This window comes from Opisthorchis viverrini (assembly GCF_000715545.1).
Source record: "Opisthorchis viverrini unplaced genomic scaffold opera_v5_24, whole genome shotgun sequence".
In the NCBI taxonomy this organism is placed as follows: Eukaryota; Metazoa; Platyhelminthes; class Trematoda; order Opisthorchiida; family Opisthorchiidae; genus Opisthorchis; species Opisthorchis viverrini.
This window is the reverse complement of record NW_008751680.1, coordinates 2518909-2536308: the sequence shown is the minus strand read 5'-3', so window position 1 is coordinate 2536308 and position 17400 is coordinate 2518909.

The window sequence follows — 17400 nt, the reverse complement described above, 5'->3', positions numbered from 1 at the left end:
TCTATCCCCAGCTATGTTGCTTGATACAGACTCCTAGCACGGCGAATAGTAAGAAGACGAGAACCTCGGACACAAACTTTAATAATCCAACAAAACACGATCAACAGGCGATGCCCGGAGCTTCCGAACCCAAGTCAGTGGAAAGTGGTATCCTGTACGTGGTCGGATTTAAATTTCCTTGGAGTATCAATAGGCCATTGATTTTTCATAGTTTGACGTTGAAGATGCCGGGAGTTCGCTAGCACACATAAAAACAGCGTTTTCTGAGGGATATTGATATCCCCGACACCTTCTTTACCAACACAGTGGGTGCGGCCCAAGCAGAGTAGTTGGTCGGTTGGAGAACACCCGCGTTCTGAAGTCGGTCTAGTTCTTGGTCAACGATAGACAAGGCGTTTGGACGTTTTGGCCTGAAGATTGGCTTGGCACCAGGGAGGAGGCACAGTCTGGCTCTTGCTTTGTACGCCGTCCAAGCTCGTCAGTGAGTACAGGTGCATAAGGTTGTAGGAGGTGCTCGAGTGAACGCTTTGGCAAATGTGTTTGTCCGGGTGCTGCGTGTATGCCGTTGAAAACAGAGTTGATTGGTTTATCCAGCAGATTTAGCTTTCCGATCCAACCTAGCCCCATGAGATCAAGTTTGGGGCAGGTGGCTTGTGCCGTCGAGTCATTGAAGTTAATGAGGCAGTCAACCTCGCCAGTCAACTTCAGTTTACCACCGGAAGCATTACGGGCCCAGTGTTTGGTCGGCTTCACATGTGGCTTACCGATTCGCTTCCACGTTCGTTCACTGAGCAGCGTGATATCGGAGCCAGTATCAAGTTGCAACCGAACTGGGATGTCGTTGATACGAACCGTCACGAACTTCCTTCGGCAAGCAAAATCAACTTTGAATGTTGCCGTCACCGAGTTGGACCGCGATTTGTGGGCTGCACGGTGGTGTGCGGGTGGCTGCAATCTTTGAGATCGACACAAATCTTCTTTGTGGCCGCGACGACTGCACCTGGAACATTTGTGACGCCTGAACCGGCAATAACGAGCAAAATGCCACTCACCGCAATGCCAGCAACTCGTGGGAGGCTTACCCTGTCTTCGATCGGGCTTCTTGTCGGATTTCCTGGGCACGCTGTAGTTGATTGCCTGTACACAGCTGCTTGAGGTCACAGGTGACTGACCGATCGTAGCCGTGTCGTGCTTCAGTTTGATGAAGCGTTGGCATTCAGTGGTGAGGCTCTGCAACGTCCTTTTGGCATCCTGCTCAACTCTCTTAAGCAGGCGGGTTGTGACGTCAGCACCCTGGGATGACTGGAGACCGGATACAAAAGTGAGGCACTTAAACTGATTCTCCGCCATTAAGCTGAACTTGAAGCGCTCGCATTCTCGATTGACAACCCCGGCAAACGTGATGAAGTCGTCAAATTTCTTGACCAACTTTAGGCATTGGTGAACAGTGATGTTTGATCGATGAATATCTGGGACAGTGTTCTGACCGTATAATCAAGGCTGAGGTCGCGGGGCATCTTGGAGAGAATGAAATTTGTGAACCGTTCATGCTCCGTTGTGCCGAGTTTTCGCAGCAATAATCTGACTTTCCATCCATCATCAGAGTTGGAAAAATCAGTCTTGAACATGTCTTCTTACCGCTTGAACCAGGAGTCAAAAGTGTGACCAGAAAGAGCGTCAAATGTAAACTCCGTAATCGAGGCCGCGGCTGCACCAGTTGAGGAAACAGAAGACCTAACAGTAGTGACTGCTACTGTCTGGATATGCAGTTTCTGAGTCAATGATTCAATGAGCTTCACCTGCGCTTCTTCAAACTGCTTTTGTTACCGCTGCAATAGTTCTCGAAGCTGATCAAATCCGATTGACATCGTGGGTTCCCGTTCGCCAATTGTTGTAACGGTATTTTCCTCAGCTTAGTTCTCGGTCTAAGCCTCCCAGGCTTGCATTCACGTCAAAACAACCACCGAAGGTGCACAAGGTCTATTAATGCCCAAAACGAAGTCAAGAACAGTTGTACAGCGCTTCGTATATATTACGTAAGCGGTTATAACTTTCTGGAATTTCTGACGCCTTCTGGATGCGCCATTGGCAACCGGCATTTGGTCATTATTGGGTCATGATTGGCTGTTGGGTCCAGATTGTTGACCAATCAGATCTCATCTTGATGCCGGACCGGCAAGCGTCCCGAATTCTGGGCCAACCTCGAGCGGGTTAGGCTTCTCGGCCGTAGCAGCGCCTAAAGACGTGCGGTATAGTGGGATCCATGTGGATTCCTGCCTACCAGGTAGACACAATCAAATGACAAAATCTCATGTAAAATTTTCCTTTGTTCAAGCTATGGTTCTAAAGAAATTTCGGGTTATCTGGGACTTGTTTGTATATACGTCAAAAGGTGCACCATTGTCAGTACCCTCAACGGGCTATCAGTCACTCGGCCATGGCTGTGAGGACAACAGGTATGAAGGCATCTGATGGAATAAAGATCTGCAAGGCCTTACAGTATTTGCGACTTTGGGTGAACCACTAATAGAATTTTAGCCATTTGCACCAGATGAAATAAAAGGATCCTTCCTTCGTAAGCAGACGTTTTAACAGGCCTAAATTATCAGTCGAAGAAAAGGCCCTACTGGGTGTTGTTGCTTTTGGATACACCCATCGCTCAGTAAGCTGACCTTGGCGTCTAGCTGACTCTGGGAGCCGCGTCCTAGACGCACACCCAAAATTTCTCTGAGGCCGTGATTCGATTTTGCTGGTAACTATGCGGGACCTTAATCTCTCTCCACGCGGCCGCAGTTTTATTAGAAGCTGTTTGAAAGAACTCAGAGTTCATTGTGGGCGCGGAATTTGTATTTTAGTGGCTGCCGGCCACTGGGAGCATTGTCTCTGTAAAAATGGTCGAAAAGTTTGTGGAAAGGCTCGGTTCTTCTGACTGGATTTGAAAATAATCTGAAAACGAAGTAGACAGTAATTTCGTTAGTGAGGTCGACGCAAGCTCAAACTGGAGAGGCCATTCGCGACCTAGATATGGAAATTCTTCCATGGTTGTGGCAAGCGCATTGGCGAAGCCAAGGAATTCTTCACAGCTAGCAAGTTTTTTGTTTGTTATTTCATGACGGTCAGCATACGTTATACACCGTTTAAGGCAAGGTTTGACTTTAAAGATATACCGTGTTTTAGGGTGAACTATTAGGTTTGTGAGCTGAACAAACAGACGGCACATTTAAATGGCCAATGCTTTCAAGTCTTTTCACAAATTAAATGGACTAAGCCGGTCTTTTAGGTAACGCTATAGTCTTTTGCCTCGATTGATTGCCTTGATTGCGCTAGCTCTTACCGCGCCTTGAAAAGCATTCAACTTTGTTTGTCCCTTCTTCGGTTGTTGGTATTTAGACCCGTGTTTCCATATCACAATATTTACATACCTTTGGATTCATCTCATCTGACTGGAACTGTTGATGAAATGAATTCAGATGGGACTCTCCCCTCTTTTCTACCATATTCTTCAGTGAAGATCAGTGTTGAACACTGATGTCATGCTCTCGATGATGATATTAAAGGTAGCAGACATAAGCGAGAGCGGGCACAGTTACGGGCATGACGGACCACCGTTGGCAGTTAAATTAGGACACTGCGCATAGCTGAGGCCTAATAATCACCATTGAACATGGGCACTGGCCTATCAGTTTCAAAAAGTAGTCAAGGTAGGCGATACCGCGCACAGTTGTGAGTATGAGGTCCGTCGTCCGCCATTATATTAGGTATGTATGCACAAGGACATGGACTCAACAGGTACGATCAATAGCCAAGTTAGGTGACTTCGAGTACAGTTGTGAGTAAAACAGGCTGTCAGATGAGGCTATCACGCACAGTTGGGGCCTTATTTTTGCCGGTCGGCATATATATTGGACTGATGTTTACTGTAGGTAGCGAAAATAAGGGTATGAAAGACCGCCATTGGCCATCGGATTGTTACCGTGCATAGGTGCAGTCGCATTATCAACTTTGCACATTGACTCAGGCCTAGCAGTTACAACAAATATTCGAGATGAGAGAAAACGAGTAGAGATACGCGAGTACAAGGGGCCGTCGTTGCTCATTGGATTGGGCTGCTGCACATAGGTGGGGCCCTTTAATCATCGTCGCACATAGACACGGACCCAACAGCCACGATAAGTAGTCCGTGTGAGTGACAACGGCTACCATCATCGTGGCGACCACCCTATGGTGGTCACCATCTATAGAACTTCATAGTCATAATAGGAATGACGCCTGCAGCTATCTCGTAATGATATATTATCCACAAGCTAGTTATGCACATTTGGGAAAGGGGATCATCCACATATGGCCCTCGCACCTCTACTGCACAATTCATGCTCTTGTCTAATTTATTGTACCTAATGGAATATGAGATCCATGAGAAAAATGTGTTGTGAACAGGATCGCCGAACAAAATCATCCCATTTGTTAAATCCGAATGGTGTAAAGCAAACAAAATTGGTATTAAATACTCTTAAGATGTTTTTATCCTTCATGAACAACGAAGGATGCCAAAATTTGCTAAAGTGCGATTACGTGTTTTATGTTGCGTAAACCGGCAAGAAAACGCCAATCGGTGATGATCTTTGACCTTAACACTTTGCTCACTTAAACAAAGTGCTACGTGCAACATGTCACTGGAAGGTTCAAATTGATTTAACTAACTCACCATTAAATTCATAACTTCGAAATCCCTATAGTTTCAGCGAAATCAATTTCGGTGTGCAAATAGCCAGCGGCTTACTTATTTCGTCGATTGCATAATCGTTTTTAGTTTGAATACGAAAAACTACAAAAAAGCGCAATTGTACAATTTCACACAACACAAACTTGGTCACATGCTCGCCATTGCGGAGGTCATTCGCTAGTCTCATGTGCTAATTCTGGTATCAAAACATTTCAGGCCATCATCAAAATCTAGTATATGTGGGAACCGCATGATTGGATCATTGTTTATTCGCTGACCGGGGCCAACGGCGAACTATTTTAAAGTGGACAGTTATTAGTGAGTCTGTTCTATTCGACCTCTTTATTATTGTATACACAACCTAGCGTTATTATTTTTATCTCTTTGCCACACACTCCTGGTAAACTAACTTATTGTGTAACCAGACCAATACACCAGCAATATATATTCTTTAAAACAAGTTTCATGTTCTGGCGTCTCTGGTAACCCTAATCAAAACTATATTTTCCTGTTTCCAAATGGGACTGCAAACCCGTTGTGCACACATTCGGTGGTTGGACGGGAAACTGGTGACAAATGCAACCTGACGAGGCCAAATTTCGGGGATCGTCTAATATTCGTGTGATTTGAGTTTTCATCTAGGGACTCAAATTTTTCATCAGATTGAATCTCTGTACACGTTTACATGTGTGGCTGAAACAATGACAGAATACTGCCATTCACGACGAGAGTCATCAGGGGACCTTGACCTTAGACCCCAAAATTGGTTAATTTCTAAGGGATGAACGGGATACCCCGCAAAACAGACTGAGGTAGACTTATTGATGGAGTCATGTTTCTTGAAGTACACAGGTAGTAGCTATCATAATCAGACTTAGCTCCATGCTGTACTAATCATCTACGGGGGCAGCGGGCCTAATTCTAAAAACAGATAAACACGCTGGTTTTCCACTTCCCGAATGATGGTACCGGGGTCAAATACGAACTTCTAATTTTTAGAGGTTCAGGTGCCATCGAAATCTCCTAGGGTGACCAAAAATGCACCTGAGATGCGCGTTTAGGCATGGACAGAGGACCAAGTTCAGTACAGATTAGGGGTCGTGCCGTAGCAGTGCAATCGTTCCACACCCACGCAACATCCCATTCGCATTGGGTCATCGGACGATTTTGTAAAGAGAGTCTTGTAATCACCTCTTGAAAGGCGCAGCCTTTGATTTAGTAGTATGCGGATAACCGCTGCCATTTCCTGAGTTCTTGAATAAACACAACAAGCCATTTAGACACAGAATACTATGACGAAGAGTGTGTGACGGAGGCCGCAAGAAGAGAAGCTGACAAGAAAGTCTGGAATGCAGTCACATCATATCGAATTGACGTAAGTGGCAAAATTAGGTCCTGTGGTGGTGGCTCATGAGTACCAGAAGTGTACATGAAAGCCGGCAGAATGCACGACGTGCGTGGGGCACAGAAGCCTTCTGCTTGTTAGATGACATGTTTGCAAACTTAAAACACTGAGCAGAAAACACTGCAGGGCTAGATGGCAGAAAGGCGCAAAACTAATGAAGGTGTATACTTTAACTTTAGATTTCTCAGGCTGTAACCAAAAATTTAAACTATGATTTAAAATTAATGATTTATAGTCACTCCCACAAAGTCCAAGGCTGATAGCTTGTTTGAAAACTTTGAAGATTTGCATCATGTGAGTAACAGTAGCACGCTGGTAACTAAAGGTGCAAATGTGAGGAGACGCCTTGTAAAGGCGAAGGCAGCCGGATCAGGCGGATAGCGTTGTGTCCTAAAAGACCACCACCCAATTTCAGGCACCGCCCCACAGTAACTTTTATCAGAGCATTCATCATAAGGTATCATTCCAAATGGTTGGAAACAAGCAGCCGCGTTTTTCATCATAATAACTAAAGGGGTAAAACAGAACATATACAGGCACAGCCTTCTAAATTCCTCTGTTATGATGTTCCGGGGAGCAGCATAACTAGCGGAATAGAGGATCAAACCGTCGCATAATAACTGTTATCACAAAACAGCATGGCCATCTGGGGGAAAGGATGACACCTCAATTTAGTATTATTATCAACCAGGAGGAAAATGAGAGTAGATAAGTGTTCGACAAGATAAATAGTCCTCTACCCCTATGAAAGCTGGCGACTGTAAATCTCGGTTTTAATATTCCACACCGGATTCCGCAGCCCCAAAAATAAAAAATAAAACGCCTAAAGAATCTTAATGCATGCGGTGAAATAAGATCAAGTTTGTTGGGTAATACTCCCACTTTCTTGTTGACAGGGAACTTGTTAAGGGAGGTGCGGGCGCAAAACCACACGCGGCTGAAAAAAATTTAAAATAAAACATGGAAGAGTGGGAGAGTCGCTGAGCACTGCTGGACATCCCGCTACCTCGAACACAGGCTAGCGTAAACGGAACTGTTTAGTCACTTTCTGTCAGAATTAAAGAATGAGATTTTGTCTGGTTATATGTATGGCATAAATGAACAGCACCGGTTGTTGCTTAGCCCAAGTGCCGCACCCGGCTAATCAACTACCCAGAGCAACTTTATTCCGTGACGCCGTTTTCCTCACTAAAGGGTACTGGTTTGTTTTGCAATAAAGCTGAGTTACAAGTTATGCCCGACAAACATCCTAATAGGTACACTCAAGAAAGATAACTGCTGGAAGATAACACTAGGAAACAGGAAACTTCCCAAAGTATCATCCATGGAGATAAAAACGTATGGCCGAGAGGGAGTTATAGCAGACATCAGTCCAGCACCATCCGGAAAAGGCAGCAAAGCTCAAAGACCGCGCGTTCAGCGAAACTCACCATTGCATCACAGGAGAATCAGCGCCTGGAGTGAGCATTACACTGCAACCTATTTGTTCCAGAGATTTTGAAAATGGCTCCCACTCCAAATGAACCGCCGGCACACTGAAAAGAGCTCATGTGGAAAGAGAATCGACCAGGCGTATTCACAGAGCTACGGAAAACGCCTTGTGTGTAAGCACTTACGTAGGCCTCATAGGTTTCACTCATCTCGGAAACGTTTGCCGTGAGCACCAACGAGTAAGGTTCGACAGGCAATGTTGTTTGGTTAAAACGCGACCCGCCAAGCTCCTTCCGGCTACGGCGGCAAACACATATCGCTGCTGGTCCGTACTTCCTGGTCCGAACAGCGTGCGACAAGCCCAGCCAGCCACAAACGTTGCCGATAGGATTTTGTCGAACCTGTAAAACAGCTTTATTGGTGGCATTTCTATTTACCTAGATAGACACAAACATTTCAGACTACGAATAAATCACAACTGTAAACATCCGTTCGTTATGTCCCCCTGGAATGAACTAGGCTTCTTATTTAAGGTCTAATTCCTCGATTTGTTAGATCGTGTGGCCTTTTTGTGTCCCAGCTGGTACGGCGTACACGCTCCACCGTTAATTTATTGGGTTGATTGGATTCGCGGTAAGGCACGAAATCATGATCATTTTACTTGCGGTTGCTGTAAAAAATTACGTACTCACGGCTGTAGAGCAAGCTAATATTATGAAGAAAACAAACACAGATCTTTTGAAAGCATGGATAAAAGTGGAGCGTTTTATCTTGAAACGAGCCATGGAATGTACAGCGGTATGATGAATGAGCGGTGTGACTACAACAGCACTCGGTCTGTGCCTCTGTTTGGGGCAATTTTCACCACCGGACAAAGTGAGGTGGTTCCACCGCTGATGGTTCGAAGCATTTCACTAGCATTTAACACACACAAGAAATGTGGCTGTCACCATGAGCTCCGAAATTCGTGCACCGCCTTGTGCTCACCAAAGACGCCAACAGACCTAAAATACCCTCGCTGTTTTTTTTGTTTATTTTGAGAGGAAGACATCAGTTTTCCGTTGAGCAGCCCCAATTCGTTAGCAAATGCAGTTGCCGGAGTTGATGCAACGGACTCTTGTTTAGGCGACAGAGCTCATAATGTATAATAATAACAACGATAATAATGTTTATTCTCAGTTCATAGGTGGAATAACGTCAGGCTTGATCCTAATAGTACAGTCAGAATAAAAAACGATTGGTATCAGCTATATAAACTCAGGGAAGCTCGCAAATGCACAGCCACACAAATAGTAGACAGTATCCGGCGCAGATAAGGTCATTTCCAAATTGGCAGAAATACCCTGAATATTGACGGCAGAAGAACAGGTATTAGGGTGTTTTATCTCTTTTTGGGAACGTTTTGATCTAAGACTGATGCTGTCAGCATGCTCGTTTCCATTAATGGCCGGTCCACATTCATGGTGACGGGATGTTCTGTCAGCACGGCAGTGCTGGGGCTACGGCTCATACACCGCCCAGATGTTGCTTTGGCGTCGAGGTAGCTCAGTGGTTGAGGCATCAGCGTACGGACCAGGTCCGTGATTCGAATCCAACCTCAGCATCTCTACTGTTTCTTTGTGGGCTTGGGCGAGCTGGGGCATCCCAACCTTCGTGTCACCATCCTTAGTCTTGGCAGCTGGGCATCGGAATGGTGCAACAGCTGAACAATCCGTCACGAGGAAACTTGTCCTGACCATAATGTGACGGTTCGCGTAACTCCGCCACCAATTGAGCTATACTGGGGGGCGTCCGTGCGACACCCGTAGAGTCCTTCATACCGGGTCGGTCAATGTTTAATTGTCTGAGGATTACACTCTCCTGGCCCTCCAGGTTGGGCTCGGAACATGTGTGGTGAAGTGTTCATAAAAATTGTAATGTACTTTCACTTCCGACCAAACACCGCTGCATTGGGGTCGGGCTTTTGAGCCGAAGACTTTGCGTAACGATCATAATGGTCGTATGGTTTAGGTGTGACCACCTCAGCAACATCTCAGCCCATGTAAAGACATCAACTGCACTCACAAATTAACTCGTGCAACATCGGTCGTCACGTGGTGCCACCAGCCAGTTTGTCCTACTTTCCGTATACGGCATGGCAGGTAAGCGGAAACATGCTGCTGACGTCTTCCTCCTTTCTCTTTCACATAATTTTATCCGCTCCCTCTACTCCATTAGTGACTATATCTTTGTGAACACAGCACTCAGGAGTGACGACTTTGTTCGTTCTGCCGCAGTCATGCAAGCAATGTCTGAGCGCCAACCCGTGCCGACAATCTCAGGCATCTCGAAATCAATCTTCAGGCCTCGATGGCCAGTATATCTGTCCGCCTTCAGTGTGTTTGTGCTGAAGCAAGCAAGAAAACAAGCTTGTTTTTATACTCGACTCGTTTGGCGTTCATGTGCATCAGAAACAAGAATTGAGTTTGCAAGCACAGTGTTTGGGATAACCGCCCCCATTACTCCTCACTCGCTTCCGGCTGCGCATCACCTGCGATCCGGAGGCTTTTGTGTCAGGATGAGCAGTGGTTTGTGTCGTCCACAGTCACATTACAAAAGGATCGCTGCTTGACTGGGTGTCATTCGTAGTCGCATTTGTGCGGTTCGTCTGGCATAGCATGTGAAAGAGTCCCACAAGCACAACGTATGTCAGTGTCTGTTGTGTCTGCTTATACAGCAAATGACTGTAACTCTGACACTTGATGCCCTGATGACACTGTTGCGGTGAGACAAGAGCCCAGATGTCGTTGTGGATGCTAAAGGTCTGAATGCACGTGTGAGCAGGCGTAGCTTATCTGAGACTTCATAAAGTGTACACAACTGTTCGGCTCGGTACGTACGGAAAATTCCTCAGTTATGTGCTGATTGCAGACTGATTATATGCAATACCAATTTCCGAAGTTGCCGAAATCGTTTGGTCACATGGAGTTGTTCAACGATGTGCCAGCCGTGAACTCAAATATAATTTCTGTCAGTTGCGATGGATCAGTAAAATAACTAGCTGTCAGTCTTTTTGGAAAGCATTTATGGATCCCAACTACGCACCCGTCCTGAGTCACTTTTTACTCTTCGTTTTCCATGACCAGGTAGAGTTCGCAAAAATCGCCTAGCAACTAAGACACTGTCATTTGAGAAGGAAGATGGTACCAGAAAACAGGGAGGAGTTGGTAGTAATGCCGATTTTCAAAAGAGGGCTCATATTGAGCGTAGTAGTCACGGGGAGGTCAGCTAAATCCAGGTTGTAAGAAGACTGCTGTCGTTTGACTTGCGGTGTCTCGTGAAAAACTGACTCAAGAGCATCAAGTGAGATTCCGGCTTTGTTCGGGTTTGGTTGAACAAATTCACACATTCTTTCGGGTGCAAAACAACGCTACGCACATTAAAACCACAATTCAAGTATTCCTGGGTTTTCAAGGCACATTCGACCCGCTTGGTTGATCTGTTCTCCTAGACACGTTTGCCCATCAAGGAATGTTCCAAAAATTGTCGGCCATTACACGTCTTCAAATTTTGGACGTGTGAATGTATACGACGAATCCTCTAAAAGCTTCCATACGCTAAGCACCGTCCGTCCCCCTCTCTTTGTTCCTATTTAATTTAAGAAATGTGATAATTAAACAAATACTGAAAGGTCTTAAAAACGTGGCGTTCATTAGGTAGCTGACAAAAAATTTGTCAATCTAGGAGTGCGGACGATACCATTCTCCTTCTCGAGGAGACGGGGTCTCTCGGCGGCTTTAAGGTGAACTGAAGCAGCTCATCCCATCTTTTGGCATGAGGCACCTACGGTGTCAAAGCAGTAAACATCTGAATCCCGGAGACGTGTGTATCAGGCTACAGTGAGGGCTGTTTTGTTGTATGGCTGTGAGACGTGGCCTGTTTGAGCAGCGGAACTGCATCGTCTTAAGCTGATTGTCACTTGTTTGAAGGCAAGTCTTGGTTGTGCAACATAAACTCCCATTGGAGAATGTGTCCAGTACCAGATGCCATGTTGGTGGGGCCATGCGTTGAATATGTCAAACCGATGTTTGCGGAACAGACTGCTTTTTTCCGTGCCCAATTCAGAGTTGCGAAAGCGAACAGATGCCCAACTCTTGACCAGTCAGAGTTTTGAGAGTTTATATTTGGATGCTATTGCTGCCATCCGTCTTCCACGATGAGGACCGTGTGCCCTCCAGGAGACTAGACTGCAAGACTGTGTCCGTCCTCTAACCAGTGAACAACCTGGCATGAGAGACTGTGTGGGTGTTGTGAGGGCACTTAGGACACTGAGGTGCACAAACCATCACTACGCGGTAAAGCACAGTCTCTTCGTGACGGTGCTCCTCACCAGCCAGGATGGGGACCGCGCCTTGTGACAGACGGTGCAAGCGATGGCTACCAACGGATTTCAATGGAATTCGTGTTGTCAGTCTCTGTCCGGATTACCTGAAGGATTGTTTGAAGGTGTAGGCACCCAGAAACAGCTTTAGTAAGGTAGCACTAAGTCCCTTGGCTATCCTTATTATTCGGTTCTCATCAATAAGGCCCCCGAACAAATCGTGATTGTACGGCGGCAAAGTAACATTGTTGAGCACTGACGTCATGCTCTCCACGATGGTGATGAAGCGAAATCTGACCGTTTACGATTTGAAGCTGGCGGGAAAAAACAACACTGAGAAGAATAAAACAGCAAGGACCCGCCTGTCTTGTAATAAGAAAACTACACAGTGCGGAAGAAGGGCAACCGGAGCAACTTATCAGGAGAGGCGGCGGTGGTTTAATGGTGAGGCCGGCCAATTTGCACCAAAGTTGAAAGCCATCGTTGGGGTTACACGTCCTTGAACAGTTGAGTTTTTGACCAGGGTACCAAAAAACGCAAGCCTGGATGGTGAAGTAGAGAAGTTCAGTTCATGGACCAATAGTAGCGTCAGTCTCAGGATCACGGTGTACAACTAAACTCCACGGACACACTCGTGCCGCCGATGAAGCCGAGTCGGTTTTAAAAGCTCCTCGGCAGAGTGTGTTAGTGTTAACGCAAGACGGAACGCAAAATGTAATTGAATTATTGCCGAAAAGGGACTAAAAAGATGCAAATTTGAGCAAAGGGTTCAGTGGATTAAAACAAACTCGTCCCAAATTCAGCAAGGGCCAAGTAAGTAATTTGTTTGTACTTGCAGTTAGGGTTCAGAGAGGGCGAGAGAAGACAGTACGGAGTATGGAGAGAATAGTTGCAGATGTTCATCAGACTGGGTTTAGCAGTGACATGTTTCTGTTTCTCCACAGCCACTTAACGGCAGTCATGGTTTAGGTGATCGGACCGGGGATGTACATTTCTGTGGGCATCGATATTAGGGTTCGGCGGAGGATCTTTATACGTAGAACAAGTCCGATTTGGTATCACAGATAATTTGGCTTATTCGGAGATCCAAAAGGATGCAAAAGGAGAAACAGGAAGGAGAATAGCAACAATACAGGATATTCGAAGCAGCTGCTGCTAAAGACCGAGACATGCACCAATGCAAACAGCAAAAATGAACCTGACAGTGTCACGGTCTTGTATGGTTTCACTTCTTTCGTTCACACTCTTAGTGGTATTCGTGCCAGTGAAGACCATTTATTCCATCTGTATCAAAAATGTAAAATGAATGAAGATACTGCTCTCAAATTAAATCCACCCTTTCATTGTGACACGCAGTTTATTTACTGAAATGTGGAGCAATTATCGGTCTCTACCTCTGTGATGGGGACACTTTCCGTCTGCGATATCTTTGTTCATGACATGCCCAAATTGCTCCTGAGCCGTCAACTTACTCTTCAGTGTACCACATTGATTGATTTTATCCGCATTCACCCATAATTCAGCAGTTAGCAGCTCGAACGAATGGCTTCAGAATTACACGCTAGGCCGGGTTTGCCAGTCTTCTTGACAATGAAATCATTTGCTCCGTTATGTCACCTGGTGAATAAGCGAGATTGCTTGGGCCGATGCCAGGATGGGCAGATTTTTTCCACCTAAAACGAGGTGAATTAAATCAGTTCATTTTTGTCCACCAGTTTTTTCTAAACGACAAAGCCTGGTAAGCCACACTAGTCCAGCTTTTTCTGAGCCTCTACAGAAAAATGGGACAATAGACGAGAGGGTCCCTGACTGTGACTTACTTTAGGTCTAAGCTGCGAGGGTCGTTAGTTCAACACTAGATTCTTGACGACATTTACTCAAGCTATCATCAGACGTACTGGAAACAAAACAATCAGCAAACTTGAAACGCAGTTTTGATTACAAACAAGGTGATTGTTTGAATATGAAGGGTAGGCTAGCTTGAAGTGGCCGTGTTATGAATTGTTGTTGCAACCACTATTACAGGATTGACGGAGAATAATTTCCATCGGTGTATAATTGAGTTAGTTTAAATTGAAACCACTCGGATATGCGGGACTACGGTGATTCGCCGCCAAAACCTGGTTTGGTTTAGGATCCGTCAACAATATCTACACAAGACTGTCGGAGGTTGGCTAATGGAACAAAGACGTCCCTTATCTTTGTGTTCAGGGCATAACTGGGTTATGTCACTATACGCATCTCTCAGCTTTCAGGGGAACGACAGCCGCTGAACGACAAGAACAAAACCAATCCAGGTAAATTAGGCCTTAATCCTGTTTATCAATCTGTGAATCAGTAAATTCTAAAGCCAAACACTCCATTCGACCGTCGAACTTTGACCAGGATGGAAGCAACCCAGTAGATTACAAATATGTGGCACAGTTTTACCTCCTAACAATGTTTGTCATACATTCATTACTAAGGTCTCATTTGTCTTAGTGCTTACCTGATGCGGGTTCAGTTTTCTGATACGCTAAGACCATCGTTCATTTCCGGGCATCTGGTTCACAGACGGCACTCCAAGATTTAGTTCATGTAATAATTGTTTTTCTCCGTGGTGTTCGCTCATGTGAGCCTTGCGTAGCCCATACCGGCTGCTGAAGATGACGGTACCCAAAGAATTGATCAAGAAAAAGATCTGGTATGCACCTGGGGAACTGTTTTATTAGGAGAGGTCACAGCATCTTAAGTAGTTCACAAATGGTGATTCTAAACGTCCTTCCGAACTGTGTTTTGACTGTGCGAATCCGTCGTGTCATGATTGGTTCGGCTTCTAAGTGTTACTTTATGCGTTCCACCGGGATGAGATCGGGAGCATTGTACAGTAAGATCTGTTTACGGCACTCCATACGCCGACCAATCCCCAAGGCAAGTGTGCCAATAAGCACTGACGCTTTTGCAAGATCTGATGAATTAGGAGTTAGAAGGCAGCCTGATGGGTGCATGTTAAGGTAGGAAATTATTTTGCTCTTCATCGGATTCACACGAGCACTAAGAATTTCCAGGTCACTGTACACCTGAGATTCTTTTGGTGACGATGAGGGAAGACAGACGCTGAGTGGGGCAGGAACAAAAACGTTGGTTAGTTCTACTGAGCAACCTGTATTTAACTGGGACACTCTAACGACCGGCTTTACGGAGTGATGGGATCGGGTGTCGGAACTTTTGTCTGCAAAACGATCCTCTGAGAAGGAAGAATGACGAAAAATAAGGGCTTACAACTGTTTAGAGAAAGATGGGACTGGCGGCGTTATCCGATTTGCCTTAGGTAATAGCAGGCCTCGCTGGAATGGTTCTGGCAGGCTTATAACTCGGGAAAGCCTAATTAAGCGAGGAAGGGTTGGAGGGACAGCTGGGCGCGATTGAAGATGAGGTGTCCTGAATAGGTAGCCAAACGCTACGCTAGAAGTGAGCAAAACGCTACAGTCAAGCTAGGGACAGAAAATATATTTACAACACCTGAGATTGAGATTCTACAGGCGCGCTCTTTCTTTAGTACATCGCGCAAGGTGGACGGCGTTCATTTGCGGTGCTTTGGCTGTTCGTACGCCTTGCTAACTAAAGCGGATAAATATAGTTACGTGGAGGAAACTGACTTGCATTTGACTTCACTTATGCATTATAAATATCGGGACGACTGGCCAGTACGCCAGCGGCACAGTTCGGATAGAGTGCAGGTTAAGCATGCCACAGGATCTTATTGCCCCATGCTGCTACAAAAGGCCACTTGGTCATAGCAAAGGTAAAAATTTTTGTTTAAAGCTGCCAGGTTAACCACCCCAGACTGTTTGTACTAAATAGATCCTGTTGGTTGATCAATTTTCAGCTCTCCATAATTTGTCATCAACGTGCCTATTTTGCTCTGATTCTCCTCGACTTTTTGATGCACACCATGCCATAGTTGTACCGAACTATTCTGAACGCAACTGACCTGTTTCCTACTAGTTTGGAAATAAACTCATCAGTATACGGCTCGCCGCACAAGTCACGTCTTATTTATTGGACACAGGCTTGCTGCAGCCTATCCCAAATACAGATAGGTAACCTGCTTCAACTCCTCTTCCAAAAGCAACCACTTGAGACAGATACATATTCTGTTACCTTCGGGAATGCAACCAACAAAGGCAACATACAATGGCTATTTCGACGTCCCTACAAATCCGGACCTAATGTCCGGTTAGCTGGCTGTGGAGTTAATGGACGTCGATGAGGAATATGGTGCCACTAGGATCAATCTTTCCAGGAGTAGAAAGCAAATGCGTGTTGCACCCGATTTTGGAGTGGTCCTAGAGTCGTGGTGCATTTTTACAGATCAAATAAACCTGAGTTGTACACTTAGTGAAGGGAAAAAAGCATCTTTCTCAAAAAGACCCCTGATGTAAGGGGACTCGTGTTCTACTAGACGTCGATTTGTGCTCCTTGGGGATTAAAACGTGTAGGATCCAAAGGAATGGAAGTGCTTATGTGCATAGTACGGACAGATGTTTATCACACTGCCAGCCGCAGCCTGAGAAACAAGTTTGCATGCTATCGAATTATGAGACACTTACTTTTGGCATTTGGCCGAATAGAAGTGTCGAAGGTTTCTCAAGCATTTCGGAGAGACGGTTGTTTACGTTGTTGTCATTGGAGGTCATCAAATGGAGGTCGGGTCTTTGAGTTTGGGTCCAAATGGTGCTAAGGCTACGATCGGTGGGGAGAAAACGCGCACAGCTGGCATGATGTGTCCGGTGAGGTTTTTGAACCGATATACAGCTGGTGGCGCGATAAGGGGCAGGCTAAATCCATAGACCGGTTCTAGCCGGTCGAGAAGGTTCGTGTTGAGGGCACTCCGTAAAGCGGAATGGTACACCATGCACAGCTGTATAGGACAGCCTAACTACTCTGCAGCCCACGGTGAAAAACCGTGTAGCAGCCTAACCACTCACTTCAGAGGGATCAAAGCCGAACATCGAGACCGTCTGTGTCCTGAATGGAGTTCCTTGACGTTGAGTCAGCGTAAACGCCAGGAGATGGGGGAGCGCAAGGATGTAAAAAGGTGAGAAAAAGTAGCGGGTGGGCAGATGGCATATATGCTTAAGTTTTCAAAGCGGCTGCGCATGCATTTACGTCACGAATGGAAATATGTACACAATCCCAAATTGGCTTTTGGTGGATCACCTGGGGAGGGCATCTGCAACGAAATGGTTATAGACCCAGGCAGGACAACACAAAAACTGCGCCCTCAAGCGCAACTTATGTGGAGGTCTCCTAGGCAGCATAGAGACAGAAGGCTGATAAGGTCGATTCGACGTGTTTTGAGTGCAGTTTCTCAGGGGCAGGTGTTAACAGAAGAATCGCTCCCGACATATCTAACAGAAGTGGAATGAATACTGAACAAACGCCCGTTGGTCCCAGTGTTAGATGATCCTGGTAACATTAATGTATTGAGCCCGAGTC